The following is an 11,273-nucleotide window of genomic DNA, read 5'->3' on the forward strand; positions in this document are numbered from 1 at the left end:
CTTTATAAGACCGAGCTTCTCACCTTGGGGAGCTCCGGTCTTGTTCGTGAAGAAGAAGGACGGATCGTTCCGTATGTGCATCGATTATAGGGAACTCAACAAACTCACGGTCAAAAATCGCTACCCTCTTCCCGGTATAGACGACCTATTCGACCAACTGCAAGGGGCGAGTTACTTTTCCAAGATTGATCTTAGGTCCGGGTATCACCAGTTACGAGTGCTTGAGGAGGATGTTCCGAAGACAGCCTTCCGAACTCATTACGGACACTACGAGTCCGTAGTGATGCCCTTTGGACTGACTAACGCACCCGCAGTGTTCATGGACTTGATGAATAGGGTGTGTCATCCATACTTAGATCAGTTCGTCATCGTCTTTATTGATGATATACTCGTCTACTCTCGGAGTGAGGAAGAACATAGGAATCATCAACGACAAGTCCTAAAGACCCTACGATCGGAGAAGTTATACGCAAAGTTCTCTAAGTGCGAATTTTGGATCCGAAGGGTTGAATTCTTAGGACACGTGGTTAGTGAGGAAGGATTCCACATGGACCCATCCAAAATTAAAGCCATCGAGAACTAGTCAGCATCGAAGACGCCTACAGAAATTTGTCAATTTCTAGGCTTCGCTGGCTACTACCGCAGATTCATTCAGAACTTCTCTCGGATTGCGAAACCTCTTACCACGTTGACATAGAAAGGCGTAACATTTGAATGGGAAGAGAAACAGGAGAAGGCATTCCAGACCCTGAAGCGAGCTCTATGCATCGCACCGGTATTATCCCTTCCCGAAGGGACAAAAGATTTTGTGGTATACTGCGATGCATCGAATCAAGGGCTCGATTGTGTCTTGATGCAACGAGGTAAGGTCATCGCCTATGCCTCAAGGCAGCTGACGACACATGAGGTTAACTACACCACTCACGACCTCGAGTTAGGGGCGGTTGTATTCGCTCTAAAGATCTGGAGACATTACTTGTATGGAACGAAGAACATAATATACACAGATCATAAAAGCCTCCAATACATACTGAACCAGAAGGAGCTCAATATGAGACAACGAAGGTGGGTCGAACTACTCAACGATTACGACTGAGAGATTCGTTATCACCCGGGGAAAGCCAATGTAGTAGTAGACGCCCAAAGTAGAAAAGAGTATTCCGGTCGAAGAGTCAAGTCATTAACAATGACTATCCATTCGCACCTATCCGCACAAATTAAGGAGGCTCAGCTTAAAGCCTTAAAGCCGGAGAATGTGGCGGGAGAATCCCTGCGTGGAATGGATAAGAACTTGGAGGTCAAGGGTGACGGAGCCTATCTCATGGACCGAATCTGGACTCCATGCCACGGTGGTTTCAGAGACCTGGTCATGAAGGAAGCACACAACACTCGGTACTCCGTTCACCCAGGTTCAGATAAGATGTATCTGGATCTCAAAAAGCTATACTGGTGGCCTAACATGAAAGCAGAGATTGCTACTTTCGTGAATAAATGCCTTACTTGCGCAAAGGTCAAGGTCGAATACCATAAGCCATCAGGTCTTCTCCAACAGCAGGAGATACCGGAATGGAAGTGGGAGCGGATCGCTATGGATTTCATAACTAAGCTACCCAAGACAACGGGTGGGTTGGATACCATATGGGTCATCGTCGACAGACTGACCAAGTCTGCACACTTCCTACCTATCAAAGAAACAGATAAGATGGAGAAACTCACCAGAACATACATTAAGGAGATAGTCCGACTACATGGTGTCCCTGTATCTATTATCTCTAATAGAAATAGTAGGTTTACTTCGAGATTTTGGCAATCACAGCAAAAAGCATTAGGGACGAGGCTGGACATGAGTACAGCCTATCACCCGCAGACTGACGGACAAAGTGAAAGGACGATCCAAACCTTAGAGGATATGCTACGAGCCTGTGTGATTGACTTTGGTAAAGCGTGGGATACACACTTACCCCTTGTGGAGTCTTCCTACAACAATAGTTATCATATGAGCATCAAGGCAACTCCGTTTGAAGCCCTCTACGGCCGGAAGTGCAGATCCCCTCTGTGCTGGGCTGAGGTGGGTGACACTCAGTTAGCCAAAGGACGAGTTCCTGACAGCGCCCTCACGGGTCCAGAGATCATTCGAGAAACGACCGAGAAGATTGTACAGATTCGCGAACGATTAAAAGCTGCTAGGGATCGACAGAAAAGCTACGCAGAGAAACGAAGAAAACCTTTGGAATTCCTGGTGGGAGACCGGGTCCTTTTGAAAGTCTCACCCTGGAAGGGCACGATACGTTTTGGAAAGCGAGGAAAGTTGAACCCAAGGTACATAGGGCCTTTCGAGATTCTCGCCAGAATAGGCCCCGTAGCTTACAAACTCAACCTACCTCACGAGCTTAGTAACATACATCCTACTATCCACGTATCGAACCTGAAAAAGTGCCTATCTAACGAGACTCTTGTAATTCCACTCGACGAGATCAAAATCAACGAGAGTCTCAACTTCGTGGAAGAACCTGTGCAAATTATGGATCGAGAAGTCAAGCGAACGAAGCAAAGTCACATCCCAATTCTAAAGGTTCGCTGGTGATGTGATCTCACCCGAAAACTAGGTTTGAACACACTTTGCCCGATCGTTCTATTGGTTGTTGTAATGTGATGGTGGAAACCGCGACCCATTGCCTATAAAGAGACAAGAACCTTGGTATAGAAACGCCACAATCAACCCACCAAGTTGATTGATAAGTTTTGAACGCCACAAGTTACATAACTTGATAAGTTCCTAAAGTTCCAAAAAGAACGACAAAGAGTATAAAACTCACATTGTTTTTATTCTAAACTTGATTGATTTCAAATGGATACAAATACCACGTTTTTATAGTGTGGGAAGAGCACCTAAAGAGCCATGAATTAAAGAAGTGTCTTTAATTTAAGGCATTTAACCCCCAAGTTTAAAACTATGAACCTAGACACGGTTTATCACAAGGTTCATGTAACCTAAGACCCTTTTATCTCCCCAACACTTATTTAGGATATATAAAAACGAAAATTACATAAAAATATAGAAAAAAAAACGAAATGGGCTTATAAAGGCTCTTATTGTATCTTGTAAATCACTCTTGGACTTGAATTATGGTAATCCAACTTTGATAGGGTCCAATGGGTCTCCATACACTTTCTTGAGTACAAACTTCTCTAACCAATCCATTTAAAGCCTCTTTGAATGTTTTAGCTCGTGCCCTCGTAACTGGTCCATCTGGCATTTGATTTGGATCCTTTGTTGACAGCTGTGGGTTTGCATCATTCCCCTCCTCTTGAAAAGGATTTGTCCTCAAATCAGAACCTACATCAAAAGGAGCTAGATCAGTTACATTGAAAGTTGCACTAACATTATACTCACCCGGCAGGTCCAATTTGTATGCATTGTCATTGATACGCTCTAAAACTTGGAAAGGACCATCCCCTCTTGGAAGCAATTTTGAACGTCGTTGGGCTGGAAATCGTTCTTTTCTCATATGTAACCAAACCCAATCACCCGGTTCAAAAATCATCTTGCGTCGCCCTTTATTCGCTTGTTTTGAATATTGCTCCGTTCTTCTTTCTATATTTAGTCTTGCTTTCTCATGTATCTGTTTCACAAATTCAGCCTTTTTGTTTCCATCTAAGTTAACCTGCTCAGAAAAAGGCAAAGGTGATAAATCCAAAGGAGTCAAAGGATTAAAACCGTATACAATTTCAAATGGTGACATTTTTGTAGCAGAATGAGTTGCACGATTGTATGCAAACTCAACATGTGGCAAACAGTCCTCCCAAGTTTTGATGTTCTTCTTTATTAAAGCCCTCAACAAGGTGGACAAGGTCCTATTCACCACTTCTGTTTGACCATCCGTTTGTGGGTGGCAAGTTGTTGAAAACAAGAGTTTTGTCCCTAATTTTGCCCACAAAGTTTTCCAAAAATAACTCAAAAACTTAGAATCCCGATCTGAGATAATGGTTTTTGGCATTCCATGCAACCTGACAATTTCTCTAAAAAACAAATCAGCAATGTGAGATGCATCATTAGTTTTATTGCATGCAATAAAATGAGCCATTTTAGAAAACCTATCAACAATCACAAAAATAGAGTCCTTTCCACTTTTGGATCTTGGTAGACCCAACACGAAGTCCATTGAAATATCAACCCATGGTTCACATGGTATTGGAAGTGGAGTATATAAACCATGATGTTGAACCTTGGATTTGGCTTGCTTGCACACAATACAATTATTGCAAATTCTTCCAACATCCACCTTCATTTTTGGCCAAAAGAAATGTTCCTGCAAAGTAGATAATGTTTTTGCGATCCCAAAATGTCCCATAAGGCCTCCACTATGTGCTTCTCTAACCAAAAGCTCACGCAAGGAAGATTTAGGAATGCAAACTCTTGATTCTTTGAACAAAAAACCATTATGTAAGAAAAACTTTTCAAAAGAGCATTGTTCACAAGCTTGGTAAATCTGACCAAAATCAACATCATTGTGGTATAATTCCTTGATTTGTTCAAATCCTAGAATTTTGAAATCTAGAGAAGAAAGTAGAGAGTGTCTACGTGACAAAGCATCAGCCATAACATTTTCCTTACCTTTCCTGTATCGGATGACATAAGGAAATGTCTCAATGAACTCCATCCACCTAGCATGTCTTTTGTTTAATTTGTGTTGTCCTTTTAGAAACTTTAAGGACTCATGATCTGAATGAATTACAAATTCTTTAGCCCACAGATAATGTTGCCATGTTTTCAATGCTCGGACCAAAGAATAAAGCTCTTTGCCATAAGTTGGGTAATTTAAAGTTGCCCCACTTAAATTTTCACTGAAATATGCCAAAGGTTTACCCTCTTGCATCAAAACAGCACCAATTCCAATTCCTGATGCATCACATTCAATTTCAAATGTTTTGTCAAAATTAGGCAAAGACAACAAAGGAGCATGAGTTAAGTGAAACTTGAGTTGTTGAAAAGCATGCTCTTGTTCTTTGCCCCATTTAAACCCAACATTCTTTTTGATGATTTCTGTAAGTGGTGATGCTAAAGTGCTAAAATGTTTTACAAACCGGCGATAAAAACTTGCCAGGCCATGAAAACTTCGAACTTCACTTATAGTCTTTGGAGTTGGCCAATCTTGGATGGCTTTTACCTTTTCTTCATCAACAACCACTCCTTGGGAGCTCACCACATACCCAAGGAAAACAACTTGGTCAGTACAAAAGGTACACTTCTTCAAGTTAGCATATAGCCTTTCTTTCCTAAGCACACTCAAAACACATGTCAGATGCTCAAGGTGATCTTTTGGACACTTTGAATAAATCAAAATATCATCGAAGTAAACAACCACAAATTTGCCAATATATTCACGCAAAACATGGTTCATTAATCTCATGAAGGTACTAGGAGCATTAGTTAGGCCAAAAGGCATTACTAACCATTCATATAAACCATGTTTTGTTTTAAAAGCTGTTTTCCACTCATCACCTTCTTTCATGCGAATTTGGTGATACCCGCTTTTTAAATCAATTTTGAAAAAAAGTTTTGCTCCATACAACTCATCAATCATATCATCGAGTCGGGGAATGGGATGACGATACTTTACCGTAATATTGTTGATGGCACGACAATCTACGCACATTCTCCAAGAACCATCCTTCTTTGGCACCAACAAGACTGGAATGGCACAAGGGCTCATACTTTCTTGAACCAATCCCTTTGCAAGTAACTCTTCAACTTGCCTTTGTAGCTCCTTGGTTTCTTCAGGGCTTGTTCTATAGGCTGGTTTGTTGGGAATAGACGCCCCAGGCATAAAGTCAATTTGGTGTTCAATCCCACGAATTGGTGGCAATCCATTTGGAACATCCTCAGCAAACAAGTCTCCAAATTCCTGCAAGAGAGAGGTAACATCGCTCGGAAGAGTTCCGGCCGAAGTGTTAGTGGCTATTGGAGCTTCTTTGAACAAAAGAAGCACAAAATGCATTTCTGATTTAAAAGCTTCTTTTATCTCACTTTTTTTTGCCAGTGCAATATATTTATTTTCCTTTTTACTTTCCCTCTTTTTTCATGTTTTCTTTGTTTTTTTCACTCTCTTTTTTTTGTTCACTTTCTTTTTTTTTTGTTCATTTTCTTCTGTTTTCTCACTCATTTTTTTTTGTTCATCATCTTTTTTTTTCTCACTCTCTTTTTTCCTTCGCTCTCTTTTTTCGCATCTTGTTGAAGTTTTACTTGATCTTGGTAAACTTGAATTGGTGACATTGGTACAAGAGTTACCGGTTTTGTTTTGTAAAAAAAGTGTATTTGTTAGTGAAACCGTCGTGACTTACGTGTCTATCATATTGCCATGGTCTACCTAGCAGCAAGTGAGTGGCTTGCATAGGAACAACATCACACAACACCTCGTCTTCATATATTCCAATCCGAAATGAAACCATCACCTGTTTTGTAACTCGCACCTCACCACTATCATTGAGCCATTGAAGTTTGTATGGTTTTTGATGCTTCATCGTGGGTATACCTAACTTTTCAACCATGGAAGTACTTGCAACGTTAGTACAACTCCCACCATCAATTATAACACTACATACCTTGCCTTGAACATAGCAACGAGTATGAAATATATTCTCCCGTTGGGCATCGTCTCCCTCCTTGGATTGAATGTTTAGAGCTCGTCTTGCAACTAACAAATCACCTTGAACAGCCACCTCTTCATCATCACTACAATCTTCCGGTGAAACTATAGAATCTGATTCATCCGTTTCGATCTCGCCATTTTCTCTAACCACCATGGTAAGCTTATTTGGACATTGACTTGCAATATGACCCCCTTCCTTGACACTTGAAACACTTTATGTCACGATTCCTAAAAGTAGAAGAATCAGTTTTTCCTTTTGAAGAGTTTGTTGTTTTAGGATTAGATTTGGAATTAGAAGAAGAAGTAGGTGTATTTTCTGATTTTTTTGAAGTACTAGCCTTCCAAGTGTTATTTCGAGACCCGCCACCTCTTTTTAATTGTTTTTCAATTTTAACAGCCATATGGACCATGTCTTCAATTTCAACATAATGTTGCATCTCAACGCGATCACGAATTTCAAGATTTAAGCCATTTAAGAATCTAGCCATGGTTGCCTCAGGATCCTCCTCAATATTGGCACGAACCATCATAACCTCCATTTCTTTGAAGTAATCATCAACACACTTGCTGCCTTGTTTTAAGCTTTGAAGTTTATTGTGGAGATCACGAAAGTAATGACTTGGCACAAACCGTCTTCGCATGACACTCTTCATTTCATCCCATGTCTCAATAGGCCTTTCTCCATTTCTCCGTCTAGTGATTAGAAGTTGATCCCACCATGTTAGTGCATAATCAGAAAACTCAACTACGGCTAGTTTTACCTTCTTACGGTTGGAATATTCATGACAATCAAATATGAACTCCATTTTTGTCTCCCATTCAATGTACGCGTCCGGGTCTGATTTGCCATTGAAATAAGGAACTTTCATTTTAATACAACTTAAATTGTCATCTCTTCGTGACCTCCTTCTATTTGGTCGCCTTTCAGGTTCCCAACCATCATCCTCCTTTTCCCCGTTAGAACCTGTGATGATGCTCGAGATCGAGTTCTTTGTACTTGTGCCTCCATTCGGTCCATTCTTTCATGCACTTGGTTAAATTCATTTGTCATCAAACGTCGCATCTCATCCATCATAGCTTGAACTTGAAGGTTTGGTGGGGGGTTTTGATCACCCATCTTATATTTCTGCCAAAAAAATAAAAACTAAAAATAATAATAATAATAATAATTTACTTCCTCCCAACACTCACTCACGTGTTTCTCTCAAAAATAGTTCACTCAACCCTCGTGTATCCCTCGAATGGCTTTTACCCTCTTTTAGTCTCACCACATAGCCTTTTACCACTCCCTTTTAACTCTTAAAGTTCTAAACAAACTAAAGAAGCAATTATCAAATTTGAACTTGTGGCCTTGAGGAATTCAAACTTACCAAACAAATCAAAAGAAATTGTATCCAAATTAAAGTTACCTCAATACACGAAAAGAAAGCCAAACAAACTTGGCTTTGCTAATGATGAAGCAAACAATGGGTTATTATTTTTTTTTTTTTGAAAAAAAAGACTACACTTGCAATTCAAATTGACTTTATAGAAAAAAAAAAGGCTTTACTTGTTCCTCCTCTTCTTTCTTTCTTTTTTTTCCTTTTTTTTTGTTTTTTTTTTCTTTTTTTTTCTTTGTAAATCTTTTTTTTTTGTAAATATGTTTTTTGCTTTTTTTTTCTTTCTTTTTTTTTGCTTCTTTTCGTTTTTTTTTACCTTTGATTTTTTTTTTGAGGAAACTAATAGCCAAATGAAAACATAAAGGAAACAAAAGAAATGTAGAATATAGAAGTTTGACAACTTAGAAATTCAAAAGTCGCTAGTAAGAACCTTGACAACTTGTGACAAGACCCGCTACCAATATGCGTCTTAGAACTCAAGTAATCAAGGAAGAAAACAAAATAGATATGCAACACAAAGAACTGGCTTTGATACCAAATGATGTGATCTCACCCGAAAACTAGGTTTGAACACACTTTGCCCGATCATTCTATTGGTTGTTGTAATGTGATGGTGGAAACCACGACCCATTGCCTATAAAGAGACAAGAACCTTGGTATAGAAACGCCACAACCAACCCACCAAGTTGATTGATAAGTTTTGAACGCCACAAGTTACATAACTTGATAAGTTCCTAAAGTTCCAAAAAGAACGACAAAGAGTATAAAACTCACATTGTTTTTATTCTAAACTTGATTGATTTCAAATGGATACAAATACCACGTTTTTATAGTGTGGGAAGAGCACCTAAAGAGCCATGAATTAAAGAAGTGTCTTTAATTTAAGGCATTTAACCCCCAAGTTTAAAACTATGAACCTAGACATGGTTTATCACAAGGTTCATGTAACCTAAGACCCTTTTATCTCCCCAACACTTATTTAGGATATATAAAAACGAAAATTACATAAAAATATAGAAAAAAAAACGAAATGGGCTTATAAAGGCTCTTATTGTATCTTGTAAATCACTCTAGGGCTTGAATTATGGTAATCCAACTTTGATTGGGTCCAATGGGTCTCCATACACTTTCTTGAGTACAAACTTCTCTAACCAATCCATTTAAAGCCTCTTTGAATGTTTTAGCTCGTGCCCTCGTAACTGGTCCATCTGGCATTTGATTTGGATCCTTATTTGACAGCTGTGGGTTTGCATCAGCTGGAATGCCAAGCGAGGACTGGAGTTCACTTGGGAGTGTGAAGATCAAATGAAACATAAATATCCTCATCTTTTTGCTTAATTAATATGTAATAACTTGGATGCTTGAACTATAATTTCGAGACGAAATTCCCCTAATGGGGGGAGGATGTGACAACTTGACACTTTTACACTAAGCAATCGATCCATATATCTATATTTCACTTGAATTTAGCATCTTTTAGTAGTATATTGAGTCCGCACAAGTGTTTTAGGCATAATATATCATAGATATGGACCTTAGGAAGGACTAGGACGGGTGTTGCATCACAAAATCCAGCCACACACACCAAGAGAGGTGTATGCGGCCAAGCCAGCCGCAAACCCCTCCAGCCTCACACTCAACCCTATATAAAGTGGAGGACCCCCTTCCATTCACTTTTGGCCGCATCCTTTCTCTCTCTATACTTTTGTCTTTCTAGAAAAACCACCCAAGAACACATAGAAGGCTCCCAAAACGTGAAGAACACCATCATTTAGCATGTTATAGAGGTAAAACACTTGAATCCAAGCCTCAAACTCATAATGTTCTTCATGTTCTTCATCTTATGAAGGTGTGCGGCCGCACACCTTCATCAGGTGGCCGCACACACTCATAATGCCCTCCAAAGTGAGAGTAAGGCCACAAAATCGTCACATGGGATTCAAGCAAGGAGTGTACGGCCGCACACCCCTGTGTACGGCCGCACACATACCCTGTACGGCCGCACACTCTAGTGTGCAGCCTCACTCACAAGTCTGGCCGCATACCCAGCCGCACACTCACCTTTATGGCCATACACACACCCTAATACTCATATTTGGCCTTAAACTTGCATAGACCATTGGGTATAGAACATGGGACACTTAGTCTTAGCGATCCCAAGCCCTTAGGAGGGATTTCCCATTATGTTTGGTGATAAAACACCTTAGCTCTAACTTATATATGTGTCACCATATAATTAATAGGGGGCTACGTACGTTCAGAGCATCCGTTGACACTCGACACTTATACAAATCGCATACTAGAACCCTACAATAAACTGTGAGTTCATACCCCTTAAAGAACCTTTTTCAATGTTTTTACATGTTTTAGGGGGGATACAAGTAAGATTCTACAAGTTCTTATTATCAAATCATATTTCATTTACCAAATTATCATCAAAAATGGATTTTCTACACTTTTAGCTGCATACCAGTAAAACTGTTTTAGTTGACTATCAAATACATTTTTGGATTTAAATTGTTGTTAAACTATTTTCAAAACTATGTTTAAACTACTTTTCTTTCTTTAAAAATATATCTACACTAATATATTTATATAAGTAAGACTTGAAGGACTTAGGACCGATAGCTCGCCTTATTTACTGTTCTTGTTTGATGTGGTCTTAGGGTATCTGTTGTCCGTCCGACTGTCGTTGATTCAAAGGCATGAAATCATACACCCTAGTTAACTATAATAGGTATAGTTAAGACTACTGCCCGTTACCTCTACTACTACTATACTCACTATAACTGCTACTATTACAAGTTAATACACGAATAAGAGAACACTCTATGAACTATACAAAAAGACTACAATACTATAATACAAGAGAATACACTAATTCAGAGTATGACACACTATCCCTCTATAAGACACTCTGCCGCGCTTACACCTTGTGACCAGGGCTTTCCCGAAGGAAGGCAACACTACACGTATAGATCTATACGGGGCAGAAACTATTACATCCTGACTGTTAATCACAGTCCGAGCCGACTGGGCCTAGGGGTGGCACTACATCACTACACTACGCATGACCGGGAAGGTCGTCGGGTTCTCTATTATCATCCAATCTGGTTACATGGGGGTTACACTTTTATTTAAATCAATACACTAAGACGAAAGCCTAAGCTAACATCCCAAAGTAAATACGTATCTATTACTAATAAAAGTTTACCCCACTACTACTGTCAACATGCATAACTTT

At 39.6% G+C, this 11,273-nt stretch overlaps 1 pseudogene; it reads right to left on the minus strand.

Annotated features, from left to right (window-relative positions):
- Window positions 1-3,107: 3,107 nt before the first annotated feature.
- Window positions 3,108-7,796, minus strand: LOC128132905 (uncharacterized; annotated as a pseudogene).
- Window positions 7,797-11,273: the final 3,477 nt, after the last annotated feature.

This window comes from Lactuca sativa, chromosome 3, assembly GCF_002870075.4.
Source record: "Lactuca sativa cultivar Salinas chromosome 3, Lsat_Salinas_v11, whole genome shotgun sequence".
In the NCBI taxonomy this organism is placed as follows: Eukaryota; Viridiplantae; Streptophyta; class Magnoliopsida; order Asterales; family Asteraceae; genus Lactuca; species Lactuca sativa.